At 34.6% G+C, this 18,643-nt stretch overlaps 1 protein-coding gene across 6 annotated transcripts in view; it reads right to left on the bottom strand.

Annotated features, from left to right (window-relative positions):
• The window catches only part of LOC137239172 (pickpocket protein 19-like), a 229,355-nt gene extending 211,646 nt beyond the window's left edge, over positions 1–17,709 (bottom strand). For 4 of the 6 annotated variants that reach the window (XM_067764176.1, XM_067764171.1, XM_067764175.1 and 1 more), the window contains exon 1: positions 16,846–17,011. The gene's annotated coding sequence lies outside the window, so the exon portion shown is untranslated. Of the gene's footprint in view, positions 1–16,845; positions 17,019–17,641 lie in introns of those variants that run through there. The other 2 variants (XM_067764173.1, XM_067764172.1) reach the window with 2 other exon arrangements.
• Between the last annotated feature and the right edge of the window lie 934 nt (positions 17,710–18,643).

The following is an 18,643-nucleotide window of genomic DNA, read 5'->3' as shown; positions in this document are numbered from 1 at the left end:
CAGGGTTGACTCTAGAATGCGTTTGTACGATATGGGTTTCAAATGAAAGGTGTTAATGAGTATTTTAAAAGGGAGTAATCCTTAGTTCCATAGGTGGACGCCATTTCGAGATATCGCCACAAAGGTGGACCAGGGGTGACCCTAGAATTTGTTTATACAATATGGGTATCAAAAAAAAAGGTGTTAATGAGTATTTTAAAAGGGAGTAATCCTTAGTTCCATAGGTGGACGCCGTTTCGAGATATCGCCATAAGGTGGACCAGGGGTGACCCTAGAATTTGTTTGTACAATATGGGCATCAAACGAAAGGTGCTAATGAGTATTTAAAAGGGAGTGGGCCTTAGTTCTATAGGTGGACGCCGTTTCGAAATATCGCCCTAAAGGTGGACCAAGGGTGACTCTAGAATATGTTTGTACGATATGGGTATCAAATTAAAGGTATTAATAAGGGTTTTAAAAGGGAGTGGTGGTTGTTGTATAGGTGGTCGCCTTTTCGAGATATCGCCATAAAGGTGGACCAGGGGTGACTATAGAACGCGTTTGCACGATATGGGTATCAAATGAAAGGTGCTAATGAGTATTTTAAAAGGGAGTAATCCTTAGTTCCATAGGTGGACGCGGTTTCGATATATCGCCATAAAGGTGGACCAGGGGTAACCCTAGAATTTGTTTGTACAATATGGGTATCAAAAGAAAGGTGTTTATGAGTATTTTAAAAGGGATTAATCCTTAGTTCCATATGTGGACGCCGTTTCGAGATATCGCCATAAAGGTGGAGCAGGGGTGACCCTAGAATTTGTTTGTACAATATGGGTATCAAAAGAAAGGTGTTAATGAGTATTTTAAAAGGGAGTGGGCCTTCGTTCTATAGGTGTTCGCCTTTTCGAGATATCGCCATAAAGGTGGACCAGGGGTGACTTTAGAAGATGTTTTTACGATATGGGTATCAAATGAAAGGTGTTAATGAGTATTTTAAAAGGGCGTGGGGCTTAGTTCTATAGGTGGACGCCTTTTCGAGATATCGCCATAAAGGTTGACCAGGGGTGACTCTAGAATGAGTTTGTACGATATGGGTATCAAATTAAAGGTATTAATGAGAGTTTTAAAAGGGAATGGTGTGAAGGCGTTTTCCAGATATCGACCAAAATGTGGACCAGGGTGACCCAGAACATCATCTGTTGGATACAGCTAATTTATTTATATATGTAATACCTGCCAAGATTTTAAGGGTTTTTTATTTCGCCCTGTAGAACTTTTTCATTTTCTTCTACTTAATATGGTAGGTGTCACAACCATTTTATAAAGTTTTTTCTAAAGTTATATTTCGCGTCAATAAAACAATCCAATTACCTTACCATGTTTCATGCTTTTTTTCGTATTTGGTATAGAATTATGGCATTTTTTCATTTTTCGTAATTTTCGATATCGAAAAAGTGGGCGTGGTCATAGTCGGATTTCGTTCATTTTTCATACCAAGATAAAGTGAGTTCAAGTAAGCACGTGAACTAAGTTCATTAAAGATATGTCGATTTTTGCCCAAGTTATCGTGTTAACGGCCATGCGGAAGGACAGACGGACGCCTGTGTATAAAAACTGGGCGTGGCATCAACCGATTTCGCCCATTTTCACAGAAAACAGTTAATGTCATAAAATCTATGCCCCTACCAAATTTCAAAAGGATTGGTTAATTTTTGTTCGACTTATGGCGTTAAAAGTATCCTAGACAAATTAAATGAAAAAGGGCGGAGCCACGCCCATTTTGAAATTTTCTTTTATTTTTGTATTTTGTTGCACCATATCATTACTGGAGTTGAATGTTGACATAATTTACTTATATACTGTAAAGATATAAAATTTTTTGTTAAAATTTTACTTTAAAAAAAATTTTTTTTTAAAAGTGGGCGTGGTCCTTCTCCGATTTTGCTAATTTTTATTAGGCGTACATATAGTAATAGAAGTAACGTTCCTGCCAAATTTCATCCAGATATCTTCAACGACTGCCAAATTACAGCTTGCAAAACTTTTAAATTACCTTCTTTTAAAAGTGGGCGGTGCCACGCCCATTGTCCAAAATTTTACTAATTTTCTATTCTGCGTCATAAGTTCAACTCATCTACCAAGTTTCGTCGCTTTAGCTGTCTTTTGTAATGAATTATCGCACTTTTTCGGTTTTTCGAAATTTTCGATATCGAAAAAGTGGGCGTGGTTATAGTCCGATATCGTTCATTTTAAATAGCGATCTGAGATGTGTACTCAGGAACCTGCATACCAAATTTCATCAAGATACCTCAAAATTTACTCAAGTTATCGTGTTAACGGACGGACGGACGGACGGACGGACGGACGGACGGACATGGCTCAATCAAATTTTTTTTCGATCCTGATTATTTTGATATATGGAAGTCTATATCTATCTCGATTCCTTTATATATGTACAACCAACCGTTATCCAATCAAACTTAATATACTCTGTGAGCTCTGCTCAACTGAGTATAAAAATACCCCACATATGTTACGAAATAATGCAAAAATCGTATGCGGCACTGAGCGCCCTCTAATAGCAAATTGTTTGGAATGCGTATGCGTTCCTGTTGAAGAGCAATAGAAATATTTTGAAAAATATGCTTTAATTTTTGCACATCGACTACAAAATATAACAGCTCCTGAAAGTATTGTTTGGCAACTGGCACACTAGCTGAGTAAGCCGATATGTCAGTCTCCATGTAAATGCAGTTTGGCAGGTATTTGTGTGCATGCATATTATAAGTATGAAGATTTGTTTATAAATGTATGTGTGTTTGTGTGTGAAGAGTGCAGTGCTTTAATCAAACACTTATGTCGCTTAAGTAGCAACTAGTGTCGCCAGCCTCCACTTAATTCCCTATTGTCGCAACACTTACTTATTTGCATTTTCTGTAACATCCTGTCAAATTACTGTACTTTATACTAACACACGCATACATTCAAACATTTACACAGATTCATCCATTATTTACGGTAAAAGCGACTATTTCTTAAATGCCTCAGAGCGTATATTGCATTGCTGCTAGCAATTTCATAGAGACAATTTTTATACTCAGTTGAGCAGAGCTCACAGAGTATATTAACTTTGATTGATTTCGGTTGGTTGTACAGGTATAAAGGAATCGAGATAGATATAGACTTCCATATATCAAAATCATCAGTATCGAAAAAAAATTCGATTGAGCCATGTCCGTCCGTCTGTCTGTCCGTTAACACGATAACTTGAGTAAATTTTGAGGTATCTTGATGAAATTTGGTACGTAGGTTCCTAGGTACTAATCTCAGATCGCTATTTAAAATGAACGATATCGGACAATAACCACGCCCACTTTTTCGATATCGAAAATTTCGAAAAATTGGAAAAGTGCGATAATTCATTACCAAATACGGATTAAGCGATGCAACTTGGTAGGAGAGTTGAACTTATGACGCAGAATAGAAAACTAGTAAAATTTTGGACAACGGGCGTGGCACCGCCCACTTTAAAAATTTAGAAGTTTTGCAAGCTGTAATTACGCAGTCGTTGAAGATATCATGATGAAATTTGGCAGGAACGTTACTCTTATTACTATATGTCTGCTTGATAAAAATTAGCAAAATCGGAGAACGACCACGCGCACTTTTTAAAAAAAAAATTTTTTTAATTCAAATTTTAAAAGAAAAGTTAATATCTTTACAGCATATTAGTAAATTATGTCAAAATTCAACTCCAGTAATGATATGTTGCAACAAAATACAAAAATAAAATAAAATTTCAAAATAGGCGTGGCTCCGCCCTTTTTCATTTAATTTGTCTAGGATACTTTTAATGCCATAAGTCGAACAAAAATTTACCAATCCTTGTGAAATTTGGTAGAGGCTTAGATTCTAGGACGATAACTGTTTTCTCTGAAAAAGGGCGAAATCGGTTGAAGCCACGCCCAGTTTTTATACACAGTCGGCCGTCTGTCCTTCCGCTCGGCCGTTAACACGATAACTTGAGCAAAAATCGATATATCTTTACTAAACTCAGTTCACGTACTTACCTGAACTCACTTTGTATTGGTGTAAAAAATGGCCGAAATCCGACTATGACCACACCCACTTTTTCGATATCGAAAATTACGAAAAACGAAAAAATGCCATAATTATATACCAAATACGAAAAAAGGGATGAAACATGGTAATAGGATTGGTTTATTGACGCAAAATATAACTTTAGAAGAAAACTTTGTAAAATGGGTGTGACACCTACCATATTAAGTAGAAGGAAAGGAAAAAGTTCTGCAGGGCGAAATCAAATCCCTTGGAATCTTGGCAGTAATACCGTTCGTAGTACTGCATATATAAATAAATTAGCGGTACCCGACAAATGATGTTCTGGATCACCCTGGTCCACATTTTGGTCGATATCTCGAACACGCCTTCACATATACAACTAAGGGCCACTCCCTTTTAAAACCCTCATTAATACCTTTAATTTGGTACCCATATCGTACAAACGCATTCTAAAGTCACCCCTGGCCCACGTTTATGGCGATATCCCAAAAAGGCGTCCACCCGGAGAACTAAGGCCCACTCCCTTTTAAAACACTTATTAACACCTTTCGTTTGATACCCTTATTGTACAAACGCATTCTAGAGTCAACCCTGGTCCACTTTTATAACGATATTCCGAAAAGGCGTCCACCTATAGAACTAAGGCCCGATCCCTTTTAAAATACTCATTAACACCTATCATTTGATACCCATATAGTACAAACAAATTCTAGAGTCACCCCTGGTCCACCTTTATGGCGATATCTCGAAAAGGAGTCCACATATAGAACTAAGGCCCACGCCCTCCTAAAATACTCATTAACACCTTTCATTTGATACTCATATCGTACAAACAAATTCTAGAGTCAGGCCTGGTCCACCTTTATGGCGATATCCCTAAACGGCGTCCATCTATAGAACTATGGCCCACTTCCTCTTAAAATACTCTTTAATACCTTCAATTTGATACACATCTCATACAAACACATTCCAGGGTTACCCTAGATTCTTTTTACAACATGATGATTTTTCCTTACTTTGTCTCCACAGCTCTCAACTGAGTATGTTATGTTCGGTTACACCCGAACTTAGCCTTCCTTACTTGTTAATTATGGAATTTATGTTCGATGGCAGTGGCTGATCAAAGCTGCACAGGTGCTTTGTGGGAGGTAAATTAAATTAGGTTACAGAAATTGGAAATAAAAGTTTTATATAACAGGTATAATACAATATTTATTTATAATTTTGTCTAAATCCTTCACGTAAATCCTAAATGAAAATAATCGATTATAACCTTAAAAAAAAGAAAAAGCTCTCTGTAAAAATTGATTAATCCAAGGAACCGAAAAAATGCATAAGTACTTGTAAAGATAAATTTTTAAACATACAGGTAAACGTCTAGAAAACTAAAATTTTTAATGCAGATTTTTTTTTTTTAATTTTTATAAGCTTTTCTGATCTAATTGTTGATAGTGCGAATAAAAGAGACTTATTCCACCTTATAACTCAACGTTTCGCCAAATTTCCTTGGCATCATCAGGAGTTGAGATATCTATATTTATTTAATATAAGAAAGCGAACATTACAATAAGTTTTTATTTTTTTACATCCATATATATAGAGATATGTAAGGAGACGGTGAACATGATTACACATCAAACAAAAATTACACTTGACAATAATGTTAATTTTGCACTTACTTACATAAAAATGTGTTGCTTTAAATATTCAAAGCAACACATTTTTATGTAAGTAAGTGCAAAATTAACATTATTGTCAAGTGTAATTTTTGTTTGATGTGTAGTCATGTTCACCGTCTCCTTACATATCTCTATATATATGGATGTAAAAAAATAAAAACTTATTGTAATGTTCGCTTTCTTATATTAAATAAATATAGATATCTCAACTCCTGATGATGCCAAGGAAATTTGGCGAAACGTTGAGTTATAAGGTGGAATAAGTCTCTTTTATTCGCACTATCAACAATTAGATCAGAAAAGCTTATAAAAATTAAAAAAATCTGCATGCCAAACAAACTGATCGGTAACAAAAATCTTGTATAAAATTTTTAAGTTAACCAAGCATTAAAATTGCACCACAATAGAGGTAACTTTACCAGAAGCACATAATTTTAGTCCTTTTGTGAAAAGCTTCGCTCTATATCGAATAATTTTCGTCGAGTAATTGGTTTGTTATAGCCTTTTTATCGTCGAGTCACGGACTTATTGGTTTCTCATCAGCTTGTTACCGAGGTGTCGTCGATTTTGTATTGAAGTTTTATTGGCGCCTGTTTTATTACAAAACAAAAAGTCGTCGAACACTCCGATAAAAAACGATTACACTCTGAATAGAAATCGACAACTTTTCGCATTTAAGTCGATAAAATTTGGAAACAAATCGATAACACGCCTATAACAAAGCAATAACCTTTCAATTACAAATTGATATCCTTTTGATAACATATCGAAAATTTTTGATATAATATCGATAATTTTTTGATAACAAATGGATAAAATATCAATAACGTTTTGATAACGAGTCGATAAAAGCCTGATATCAGGTTTGTAACACGTTGATAACAAATCGATAACCCTTCGATAACATATCAATAAATTTTGAATAACACATTCATAAGTTTTTGATATATAAACGATAATATTTCGATATTAAATCGATAACTTCTTGATAACAAACCAAAACTCATCGATGAAAATTCGATAACTCTTATCGATAAACTTTTTGTAGATACCAAATTTAAAATACTTCGATAACTCGTGTACATATTCGATAACACACCTATGACAAACTTATAGCTCGTCGATAAGAAATTGATAACACGCCCATAACCCGTCTATATCTAACTAAAAACACATCGATAACAATTAGTTATCAAATCGTTTTCAACGAAAATTTTTTTGAAAATTGCGTACTACATGTTGAAAAATTTAACCAAAAATTCAGAAAAATCAAAATTAATTGACAAACACATTTCAAAATATTATTTAACTTAAATTCTGTTGGCAATATATTTCCACACATGCAGTGTCATACAAATATGTGCCCATACCGCTACCCACACATACCAAATCGAGCCAACAATCACAACTCACACAACCAGCGAGCAAATGTTCTAGTACAATTACATACATATATGTACACACACACACACGTGCAAACTCCCAAATTCTATCCTTGCTTGCAGTTTCTAATTAAAACCAAATTTAAGTATTCTCACACACAATTTTCCACTAATTACTGACAAAACGCCATTTGGCAGTCAAAGCCGTAAACGAATATTGTCAAACTGCACAACATGTGCAACCAATGGCATAGACGAAACATATTGCCCAAAACCCTATTACATTTAGTATTCGCTTGCATGTATTAAACGAACAGATAGTGGCTTAAAGTTAGTAGCTTCAAAGCCTACTACAATACGTACGAGTACACAGTACTTAATACGATTTGAAGTTTCTTATCTTGTTGGCACTCGAAGTCATTCAAACGAATTAGGAATATAGTTTGGGTATGTTGGAAGGAGCGTGGTTGTGTGGTTGTTGGTTACAATCTTTTGGCGCAAAGGACTGCAGTGCGAGATATGGGAAAGTATGTTTGCTCCTTCTTAAGCATATATTTGTTCTCTATCGTTATTATTTTCAAGTGTCATTCAAGTTGGCAGCATTTGCAGTGTTAATTTATTCCATTTAAATATTACAAAACGTATTTAACACCACAAAACTTTTCTACTCATAAGCACAAAGGGGACAAGTATGAAATCTCTTATTTTCGGAATATTATGACTTTGTAATTTGGTATTCTATCTACTCGACAATTATGTAACTAAATGTTGTTGGGAGGATCCTGAAATTTGATATACTGAGTATGTTCATATGCATATGTGTATGTATGTATGTATGTATATGGGGTATTCCATCCCATTTCGACGAATTTTGAACCCGACCCCTTTAAAATTGGCTGAAAGTTTTTCTTCTTTTTCTAGCTTACGAAGAACGTTTTTCAGAATTTTTTTCAAATTTTTTCATCCAAACTCAAAAAAAGTTATGAAAATTAAAAAAAAAAAACACCGTTTTTGTTTTCAAAATGCTATAACTTTTTCAAAAATTGACCGTTTGGGATCTTTTTTTTTTTTTAAATTTGTTTTTAAATGTACTTTTCAGAAAAAATACAAAAAATACTCGCTTTCGCTGTCCAGTCATTAATCCTGGTTATTTTAATCGTAGATTACCATAATATATAAAGAAAAGAATACTTAAAAATCATTTTCTTACATTTTTTTGTTATATAAATAAAAAAAATATAAAAAGAAAAAAAATCGGCCCACTCCGAGAGTAGTGGGGATGATTGCAGAATTGATTGAAGTTTTTTATGAGAAAAACAAAGGGCGAAATTCAAAAAATCTCGAAAAACTGAAAAATTACAAAAAAAAAACTTTAAAATTTTTTTGAATTTTTTTCGAAATGTACATTTAAAAACAAATTAAAAAAAAAAAAGATCCCAGACGGTCAATTTTTGAAAAAGTTATAGCATTTTGAAAACAAAAACGGTGTTTTTTTTTTAAATTCATAACTTTTTTTAGTTGGATGAAAAAATTTGAAAAAATTCTGAAAAACGTTTTTCGTAAGCTAGAAAAAGAAGAAAAACTTTCAGCCAATTCTAAAGGGGTCGGGTTCAAAATTGGTCGAAATGGGATGGAATACCCCATATATATCCAAGTGTATAGCCATCGGTCTATTTCATTTAGCAATGAGCACTTCGACTGTATACTGCAATGTTCTAGAATATTGTTATATGGGTATGTATCTTGAATCATTAGTTACTAAACCAAAGGCCTCCAAATTAGTCCTTTTGAAATTCACAAAATTTGTCTTGTTGCATATTTGCACGATTTTCTATCATACTTTGAAAAATTTGGTTTATGTACAAATCGGTTTCGGTGGTGAACCAAATTCAGTATCACCCTTCGAATAGAACGCCAACAAAATAAAGGGAATCAAATTTTATTTATTTATATCTCTTATATAAAATTGTAAATACTTCTTGAAAGATATAAGTGCCTTATTTCTAGAATGATTGCACTTACGATGAACTTCTAAGACTTTGCTTTTAAGCAATAATGCAAGAAACTACTTCGTAAGTTTGTGTATGCACATCTTAGTGTGTATAGTGCACATATTCTTTTGCATACGAGTTGCAAATATGAATTCTGCTGCATCTAAGACCACACAACAATACATCCTCAATGCAAACATGGACGAGCTGAGCAGCAGCTAATCAACGAAGAGCAATATCATTGCACCAAAGTACTAGTCGATCTGCTATTCAACCGATGCCGGCCACTATCATGGCACACCCAAACCGGTATTTCCCAAATACTCCCACTGCATATAATGGTCGCCCTAGGCTGCACTGCTGCTCCCAATATAGCATGGTTTAGCTATATTGGGAGCGAGCTCCTAGTCTGTAAAAAACCAAAGCTTGGGGGCAAATCTTTTTTAAGGCAATGCGTGGTTATGGGTCACTTTCTCTGAAACCAGATTTTTTAAATGTAAGAGCTTTCAGTCACTTCAGTGGATGGAAGTAAAGTAACGCTGAGTGTCTTTGTGAATTTTTAGTTTATTCATATTCAGGAATGTGAGTGACTGTGATCAAATCTGTCACCTAAGCTTCTTTAATTTAACGGGAGCGAATAAACATTTAAGCAACTTTTGGGTTGTCAGTGGAGACAAAACTTCCAAGTGCCACATGAGTATGCAACCAAGGTTATGGACATAGTCACTTATTTTGCCGAATAGAGGTTCAGCTTTGCCTTGATTTTTTTTTTAGTAAGTTATTACAACAGAACTCTACCAAAGCCACTAACATGACCCTCACCCGGTTAGGGGGCTTAGAATTTACCCGCGGTAGGTAGGCCTGTTGTGAGAGGCGACTAAAATACCAAATTGATTCAAAGGGGTTGTGTGGCGCAACATTTTCAAGTTGTTGCCAGCGCAAAATAACCCAATTGTCAACGTCACCTACCCGTGGCGAATCCCGTTACTTTAACAGCCGAGGCTCTGGCAACCCCAAGTTCTCCACGGATCTAGGGGATGAGAGGGCGAGATGGCCTTGAAGGTTTCATGTGTTCATACTAAATCGTTCCCGAGATGGTCGGTCTGGTGCCTTAATGGTGGTTTTTACCGGAACGTGCTTGATCTGCAAGGACCATCAACACTGATAACACTCCCCAAGGCCTTCGAGCAGTGTCCTACAACAACAACACCAATAACAACAACAACAACAGCCACAACCATGCTTTAGGCAACTGACAAATGAATATCCTGTAAATAGCTCACTTAATTACATATTCAAACATGATCATTGAACATCATTGGAATACCTAACAACAATGCTTCCACATTTGCGCTTGAAAGTCATTTAATAGGCTTGAGATCAAATCACTTGTAAATACCGCAAATTAATGAAAATTAGTTGTTGAAAATTTAATTTGTTAGCATAGAATCGATGACAAGTTGGTGCTGCCAGCTGAAAGTAGTGGGGATTGGATTGAAGAGTATGCTTGTTTGTGTAAAATGTTCAATATATTACTAGAAATTGAAATTCTTAAGGATGGTTTGGATGCTGCTGTGAAAACAATTAATCACAAATATGACATAACCTATTTAAAGGCGCTTTAAAAGGGGAAAGTAGTGAAATAAATACTTAAAAAAACTTTTCGAAAAAAAATATGGTCTCTGATTGCTTAAGACTTCATTTATTTCAAACCTTTAACATTTTGAGGCCGAGTTGCTAAAGCTGCTATGCTTTAAATTTAGTTATGTGAATTAATATCCAAAATTTCCTTCCCCAACCTCCATAATTGTAATAAATCACGCACGAAAAGTAATTGAAAAAATTTTGAAACTTCAGATTGCTTTCAGCACGCCTTTTTAAAATGTCACCGAAAATATTAGATTTATACCTTATGCAAAGGAATTTTACAATTTACCAAAACAGGCTAAACGCACCTATGGGCTGTCGCAACAACAGCTACGTGGCCTCGGTCTTTAGTAGCACATGGTGTAGAGTGAGAATGTGCAAAAGGCATAAATAATAAATATGCTTTCGAATTAACTTTGGCCACAGCCGCACATTTTGATATTTTCGTATTCAAAACACAAATTCTCACATAAAAACGACACCTACAAAATTTGTTTTATGGTTTTAAGTTTTTTTTCTCATCGTCGTTTTCGGGGGCACCAGATTTTAATATTAACTTGCATATAGTCGGAAGTGAAAATATACTAAAAGCGTATGTTGAGCAGCACCTCATATTTTCTTCAGTTTTTTTTTTCACTCCTTAAACTGGAATTAAGTTCAAATGGCGACAACATAAAAGCAAATACACAAAATTTTAATGCTCCCAGTAGCTGCAACACCTTTCCTTGCCTCGGTGTGGTGTGCTGCCAAATGATTTTTTTTAATAAATACTCACACATACATACATAGAAACTTTCTATAGTAGAGTAGCAAACAAATCTCAGCGAACCATAACCACTTACCACTTCGTTGGAAATATAACAGAAAATGTATTATGACTGAGGTGAGCGACAACATATGTGGTGCCATTTTAAATTTAAATTATTTAAAGCTCACCATGAGGCTTTGGCTGGCTTTGAATAATGCATGATCCTATTTCCAGAAATATACATTAAAGCGTTTTTTTGTTATTGTTGGTATTTCAATGAGCTTAAACTACTGGCTCATGATGATACCGGAAAGCAGGGGTAGCTCCGCTACTGAAGCCTTCAAAGACATCAAATCCAGAAGTTTATTTGGGTCGGAATCCTTTCTGTCATATCAAGAGTAGTGAAGGTATCTGAAACTATTCTGCCTACTTCTTATTCATTGAAACTGCACCCTGCTGTATACCAAGATTGTAGTCTAAACAAAAAATTATATTCTCTGCATTTGCCATGCTCAGCATTGTCACGTGTGTTGAAGATCATGGAGAAACTCAACTTTTCTCGAAGCTCAAAATTTATGAATTAAATTGTCCCAACAACTATTCGCTAACTTTGAACGCGAATTATCTTAGCTCAAAAGTATTAAGCCAAATACAACTTAGTTCTTTTATTTCATGTGAGTCCCAATCTCACTCAAGCACAACTTCCATCTGCACACTTTAGCAGACTGAACTATTTCTTATTTATCCAGACTAAAGGTAAAGACTACCAACACAACGTAGTCCACCGTTCCACATGACTCATGTATTGCTATATATATTTTATTCAAATATCACTAGGTATATACCACTGCAGTGCACTGGTTGCATGATCTCGATGATAATTTTTGGATGAACATTTTTGTTGGGCAGTGTAAAGAGCAGCTATCACTCACATAACTCCATTTCCCTGGGTTTTATGCCATGTGGTTTTCGTGAGCTTTACCCCTCTTCTTTTTCTACTTGTTCTTCCTCTATGGGGTTTTTATTCTTTCTTTGCTTCTTTTCCTTTTTATTCTTTTTCGTTCTTTCCTCGCCGTTTTCCTTTTTTTCTTCCTTTAAAGCTCAAGTCATATTCAGAATACATTGAAATGAGACAAAGAAATTGTGACCAAAATTAGAGCTGAACAGGTTTAGAAAGTTTTTTCAATAGAGTTCGCTCCGCAGCATTGGCCAATGCAACCTCAAAGGTTATATGCCAATAGGAAAATCAAAATGACATAGACAATCCCACTCAAAGGTGACACAAATCTTCTATTTTATATTTTACTAATAGTAGGAGAGCTCGTAAGCAAAGAAAAAAAAGAGAAATATATTTACAACATTTTTTACTTTTTTTACTATATAAATAACTGTTTTTGCGCGCCCACAATGACTAAATGTAGCGTTTTTTCTGTTTGTTGTGCAGACAAAAAAATTAATTACATTTTTACAAATTTAATGTTTCCAAGGATAACTGCACGTCCGCCAAATTTTTTTTTTTGAAACATAAAAACGCTCATACAAATCAACTGCGTACTTGGTAACTGTTAGATGAGCATTATTTTTTTGTTGTATGTCGAATTTGAAATGAAATCTCTAAATTATATAAACGGCTTTTCAAATGGTTGTCTGAAGCTTGTTGGTGCAAATGAAAGCGTTGGAATCACTACGTGGTATTTGGTTATTTTTATTTGTTCAAGTGTTTTTTTCTTGTATTTGTTTCCTAATAGCTTTTACGGGTTTTCACGCATAAAAATTGAAGTCAAGAGTGACTATGTATATTTTTGGGTTGAAAAATGTGTTTAGAAAATTACTTAAATTACTTTCGAGCTTGAGATATTTCACAGCAATATAGCTTATAGTCTAAGAGCTGGTAAGCATTTTTGAGCAGGTATTTGAGGCACAATGAAAATTATGTACGCTTTTTTAATGGTATCTAAGTATAGAAAAGCAGAACTGGCTAAGGGGTGGCGGGGCTGAGACTGCCTTTGAATTTAACAAACCAATTTATTTTTGTAGGCTAAAAATGTTTTTGACGCACTTTGAAAATTAAATATGTTAAAATTTGATATTTGAAAAATATAAAAAGAAATAAGCCAGATTATTAGGTTGGGTCTAAAACTTCTAAAACTTTGCTAGGTCAGTGCAAAATAATTTTTTTTTTTAATTAAAACAAGTATGGACGGGACTATCTTCGGCTGTGCCGAAAACTTCATACCTTTCATGATAATGAAATGGTATATTAATTTCGTCACGAATTCTACAATGGTAAGTCCTTAAAGGAAAATTGATAGAAGTGCCATTAAATATACCGAAATAATCAGGATGAAGAGCTGAGTTGATTTAGCCATGTCCGTCTGTCTGTATGTATGCATACTAGTCCCTCAATTTTTGAGATATCTTGATGAAATTTAGTGAGCGGGTGTATTTAGGTGTCCGATTAGACATTTATCGGAACCGGCCGGCTTCAGACAACCATTTGAAAAGCCGTTTATATAATTTAGAGATTTCATTTCAAATTCGACATACAACAAAATAATGCTCATCTAACAGTTACCAAGTACGCATTTGATTTGTATGAGCGTTTTTATGTTTCAAAAAAAAATTTTGCGGACGTGCAGTTATCCTTGGAAACATTAAATTTGTAAAAATGTAATTAATTTTTTTGTCTGCACAACAAACAGAAAAAACGCTACATTTAGTCATTGTGGGCGCGCAAAAACAGTTATTTATATAAAAAAGTAAAAAATGTTGTAAATATATTTCTCTTTTGCTACCACACAAATGTTGAATGAAGTTTGAAGTCCATAAAATCCCGGAATGGATATCAAATGAAGTACGTACCGCGTGTGACAGTGGTTAGCCGACATTTGTGTGCAAGTGAAATGTGACAAATGCTGCACATTTTCATTAAAATCAAAAGTGTAATTAAACTCTTGTTTTATTCTTACTACTTTAGCTAAAATACTTATTTTATTTCATTTTTTTTTTTCACTTTCTAGCCGTGAGTCCCAAAGCATTTCTTACTTTGCTTTGCTGTCACACATTTTGACTTCCAGCGACTGTGATGGAATTTTCCATTATATTCAAAGTAACATATGTACATTAGGGTGGCCCTTCGTTGTATGGAGGGGAAAAAAAGTGTTTGGATTATTGATCTCACGCCCTAAAAATATGCGAATAGCTCAAAAACGAATATATACAAAGTTTAAGGCCAATCAAAAAAGATTTAAAGGTGGCGCAAAGGGCTTGAAATCGTGAAAAATGACGAATTTTTACAATTTCGTGTTTCAGGCTTCCATATTTCTAAGCCCTACGAAAATTTACTGCTTTTCCATACCGTAGTAAGATCTGCATTTTCTTACTTTTCTAAAATGGCCACAATCTTCAAAATCGGTCAATCAGCAACAGAGTTACAGGGCAAAATATATACATATAGCTTTCGACAAACAAATATGAAAAGTAAATTAAGTATGTGCAAATGTCACATGCTTGTGATATACCGTTGTAATCGTTACGGTTATAAAATGTGTACTACAAAAAATTTCTTCGACGTTTTCTTATTAAAACTATACTGATGTTGAATAAACTAAATTTGAATAGTAGGTTTTTTTAAATAGATAATTTGCGGCACTTTGCATTGGGATGGAAAACTACTTCCAGAAATAACAGTTAATGAAAAGGTGGAACGACTTCCAGTTGTTGTTACTTACAGGAATGGCGAACAGTTAATAGGAGCTCCAAAATTATATGCTGCAACAGGCTCGGAAATAGCTGATACGTTGTATGAACTCTTATTTGAATGGGATCTGAAGGATGATATTGTGGCCTGTTGTTTCGATACGACATCGGTTAACACAGGCGTTATAAAAGGAGCTGCAACGTTATTAGAAAAAAAACTTGAGCGAAAACTATTGTATCTACCTTATCATCATCATATTTATGAAGTTAAGCTGAGAGGGGTTTTCGAATGTAAATACTATTAAGGACGTCAAGTTATTCCGGCGATTTCAAGAAAATTGGAAAAATATCGGCAAAAATAATTTTAAAAATTTGCTACAAAATAACGAATTGAAATTACTTTTAAGCGATAGAAAAAATACCATTCTAAATTTCTCTTAGGAAGAGTTGAAAAAGAAAATAGTAAGAGATGACTAAAGGGAATTATTGGAATTAACGTCTATATGTCTAGGAGCAAGTGATGGCATAAAGTTTCGTGTACCAGTGGGCCACTCATCATGCTCCGTGGATGTCTAAGGCATTGTATTGCTTAAAAATCTATTTATTTCGTGAACAGTTTAAACTAACGGAGTATGAAGAAAATTCGATAGCAAGTATATGCGCGTTTATTATACAATTCTATGTTAAGCTTTGGTTTTACTGTGCCAATCTTCATAGAGCACCTCTTCAAGACATATTTTATTAAAGAAATTTATAAATACAGAATTTTTAATAAAAAATATCTGACATTGCAATAAAAAAGTTTTGTAACCACCTATAGTACCTGTCTGAAGAATGTATTGCATGGGCATTGTTCGATGATACGTCTCTTGTACCATGAAGAAAAAGATTGTGGAAAAACTCAAAAGCATAGACAACTACGACAAGGAAACAGAAAATTTAAAGAGGTTACACTTAAGGCCCAGTGAAATCAATAAATTCATGGAAAAAGAACTACACGATTTTGTGACAGGAAATGCATTTGGTTTTTTGGGCCGGTTTGGGATATCATCTCAATTTCTGGAGGTAGATCCAGTATATTGGGGGATACAGAAACCTATAAAAAAAGCTAATGATACTGTTTATATTATATATATTTATAAGTAGTTAACGACACAGCAGAACGGGGAGTAAAACTTAACGAAGAATATAATAGAATACTTACAAATGACGAACATGAACAACAATATTTATTACAAGTTGTAACTGATTACAAAAAACCATTTGAATCACATAATGAATCATCATTAATTAGATCCTAGGAAATAATTTCATATTATATATGTACGTGTTAGCTAAAGTTTCATAAGATATATGTATATGTTTTAAAAATGTATTTTCAAAGAAGTTTATATTAAAAAAAATTTGAAACAAACTCATTTACGTATACTCATTATATACACATTCTAGAAGTAATGACACCGTGTTTAAGGCATAATTTAATTTATAACTTTATTATTATTTGACCAATTCGCATATTTCTAGGGGGTGAGATCGAGAATCGGAACACTTTGGAAAATAAGGGTCACCCTAATGTACATACAAAAACAAATGTGCTTGCTCTTCCTTCATATATATGTAGCTCCACAGTTACTTACAGTGCCTGTTGAAAAGCTCCTTCGAACGCACTTTTTATAATCTCATACTCACATTATGATATTTTTATTTGTTACACTTCATTTTATAATTTTTTTTTTTTTGGTTTTTTTTTTTTCATTATTCTCTTAGTTACTAGATCTGTCAGCTTCACTACTTCACGTCGTACTTTTCGTCATTACCATCTTCACCGTACTGATTGTGATCATAAGCACCAACATGTGAGGCCCGAACACATAAATACTCATGTATGTAACTATCACAAAAGCAACGTCATCACACTTGCCTCGACAAGTGCACACGTGCCAGCTGCCAGTCGGCATAGTCATTCTCGTTCTTATTCTTGTTTATATACATACGTACTTATCTGCCGGTACGATTTTCTAAAGTCACTGCTCAGTCGAGTAGTAACATTTAGTGTTTTGGTGGGCAGGTAGCGAAACGTATGTTTCAAACAATAAACGCTCAACGAATAATTATACTAGGCAACTTTTTTTGGATTTTTTTTCAGCAGAGAAAACGTCGAAAGCCTCAAATTATAAGGATGGGACCTTAAATAGCACTAAAACTCCTACCGTCCAAGTAGCCTTTCCTCCCGAAACTACTACTAGGTATTGCGTCTGCGTCGTTATTACTACGTTTGAAGAGACCTTATCTCCAAATCGTACCAATTCCTTTACTGTTCGATCCTACTCATAACTAGCACCTCCTGCGGTTGAGAGGGCCGTGTTACAATTTCGTGTTTTATATTGTAACGAATTTTAGTGGTATTCCTCTTATTTCAAATCTGCTACTAACGTTCGAATCACTAAACTCTTGAATAAATAACTCTACTCTTCAATAATGCAAAATGGCCTTTATTAAAGTACTTCACAATAACACTGATACTTCACAACCAATAGCTTGCTTAAATCAAACTGAAATTGATTGCTCAGCCTGCGCTCTTTATACTCTTCGATTTCCTCGTTCGCATGCTTCTAGGCGTTTCTGGAATTTAACTTAGTTACCAGCTATAAAATTACCAGCTATAACTACAGATGCACGTTATAGCTTCTCATATGCGCATGTATATGTGAGCGATACTTGCACAAATGATTGCCTACTTTTGTGAGCATCTCAGGTAAGATATATGCATGCGTTTGTGCGTTTCTCTCCGCTGCGTGTACGTACATATGTGTAGACATAATGATTAATTTGTTTACGCACATCGTACATACAAGTGTGGCAGCTTTATTTATTGTTGTTTTGGCTTTATTTACTTAGTATCAGAATAGTGATGTGAGTATTACTTAGTGTTACTAATATTCGTCACAATATATATTTAGGTAGCCTGATTATTGCTACCGCATCCTTTCTAAGCTTCTTAGCCAAATCATTCTGCTTACGTTAACATCGCACACCATTATCCATTTTGTCGTTACTTTCGAGCATTTGCCCCACGAATGTCTCGGGAGTATAATCTTCACTAAAAATTCCGCACAGTCTCCATCTATAGCATTATGACTTTGGGCATTCCAAATATACATGGTATACATCCTCTACTGCTTCATCTCCGCAATAATCGCGCATGTTATTACTTCGTGTTTAAAATGGTAGAGATACTCTTTAACACATCCATGCCCGGTTAGGAGTTGGGCTAGGAACAAATCCACCCCGCCATGTTCGTCTTTCTGGCCATTATGACTAGATATTTAGTATAGCTAGTATACCGTTATCTTTATAGTTGCATTTAACACAAAATGGTCACGCCTCGCCCTGTTTCATCATTGTAGCTACACAGTTGCAATAATTTTGCAACAC

This window comes from Eurosta solidaginis, chromosome 2 (assembly GCF_040869045.1).
Source record: "Eurosta solidaginis isolate ZX-2024a chromosome 2, ASM4086904v1, whole genome shotgun sequence".
Lineage (NCBI taxonomy): Eukaryota > Metazoa > Arthropoda > Insecta > Diptera > Tephritidae > Eurosta > Eurosta solidaginis.
Note: the sequence above shows the minus strand (reverse complement) of the source record. Positions and strands in the feature narration are given on the sequence as shown.